We start from the raw sequence: 1,880 nt of genomic DNA on the forward strand, positions 1-1,880 counted from the left end.
CGAAGTCAGTCATTTGTCATCGCAGAGCACGCGGGGAAGGCTGCTGCTAATCAAGCCTCTATCTCCTTCACTCCGTTTCTGCTGCCATTGCACCTCTGTCCAAATAAATGCTGTTAGGTAAGGATGAATGCAGCCTTGGCTCTGACACTGAATGGTATGGAAGCAACACAATGCAGCATTAGAGACATTTTATCCCAGAGTAGAACTTTTGAAGAAACTTGCAGTTAAAGATTTGTTAAGGAACATCTCTGACTTTCATTAATAGGAAACATGTTGGCCTCTCTGCTGTGTGCAACCTTGGTAACCTTAAGCGTCTTAATTTGAGTTGTTGCTTTGTTTGAGTGATTTTAATTTGCGTGGTCTTCTTCTATTTATTTAAATGTTTTGTGATCGGTTTGATACATCTGAAATGCCTAATTTTTGTGTCCATACTGTCATTTCCTTTGTTTTCTACGTTCCCAGCATAGCTGCTTCTAAATGTCAGGTGCCTCACGTTTTACTTTTCTGACTGTCCAGTTTCGTTTTTGCCTCACTGACAAAAATATATCCATAACTCTAACCCTCTTCCCTGTGCCTTCTGAAAAAAGGTTTCCCCACAGCATGAAGCTACTACCGCCATGTTTTGGTGTGGGGATGGTATATTTAGGGTCATGCGCAGCGTGAGGTTATTTTTTAACTACATAAATGGTTTTGCATGTAGCCCAGAAAGTTAGAATTTGGTCTCATTTGACTAAAGCGTCTTATTGCACATTTTGTGCTGTTTCTACGTGGCTTTTAACTACATGTAAAAGGTACTTCTTAAAGCCTTTTATGATGTAAAGGCTTTAAGAATATCAATCAATGTCACATTTCAATCATCTGAGGAGTATTAGTGTGTGTAATATTGGAAAACAAGGGGAATGCAAAATATTGTAGGTATTTGTTTGCATATCTCATGCATTAACTCTTGATAGCGATATTTATATGACCGACATGAATGCTAAAGAGAGTAGGCGAGTAGTGAAATGGTAAAAAAAGAAAAGAGTCAGGAATATCTAGATTAGCTGAAAGCAATGTCTTTCAATTTTAACCAATAGCATTGGTAAAAATAAGTCAATTAATCACATAATAAAGCATCAACAGAGATGCACATATTCCACTGTAATAAGGTGTGTTTGATTTCTGTTGTGTAAGTGCAATTTCAAAAAAACGCTTAGAATTTAACAAATTAGTTTATCCCGCTTCCCTTTTCTACTGAGAAATTTTGATTTTGATCATTGTTAATCCTGATGAAATATATGTAAGCCAGATTTATTGCGGAAATTAGTTTGTTTTTTCTACCCATTGGAGGCATGAAAGGACCCTTTTTTCAGGAGAAGTTGCTTCCAGTCTATATGCACCTATAGATGAAGTAGAACCAGAAACAATAGAGCTCTCCCTTTTACGTGAAACCTCCCTGCGAGTTGCAGAAGCTGGAAGTGCTGGTATTTAAAGAATGCCGGAGTCTTGAGAACTGTTAAAGCCTTTTGTCCGCCAGGTGAGCAGGGGCTCTTTCAAAAAAAATTGAAGCTGACAACGCTGCTATGCCATAAGCTGGTTGAATATGCTTATTATTATTATTAATTATAATTTGGTATTATAATTTAAATAATAAATCATTCAACTCAAAATTTCGCTATAACAAATATAGTTCAAATGGTGGTGATGTTAGCTATAAGCTTATAAGTATTTATACCACTAATGCATTAGTTAACTTTCTGTTATGAACTCATTTATGCTGGAATAAATGATCAGGTCGGACTGTTAACCGACCAGGTTTATCCAGCAGGCTGTGAGAACCCCAATGTAACTGCAATTAGAGTTTAAATCCTTATTCCTTATCACCATCCAATGATATTGTC

The sequence above is a fragment of the Fundulus heteroclitus genome, chromosome 10, assembly GCF_011125445.2.
Source record: "Fundulus heteroclitus isolate FHET01 chromosome 10, MU-UCD_Fhet_4.1, whole genome shotgun sequence".
Classification (NCBI taxonomy): domain Eukaryota; kingdom Metazoa; phylum Chordata; class Actinopteri; order Cyprinodontiformes; family Fundulidae; genus Fundulus; species Fundulus heteroclitus.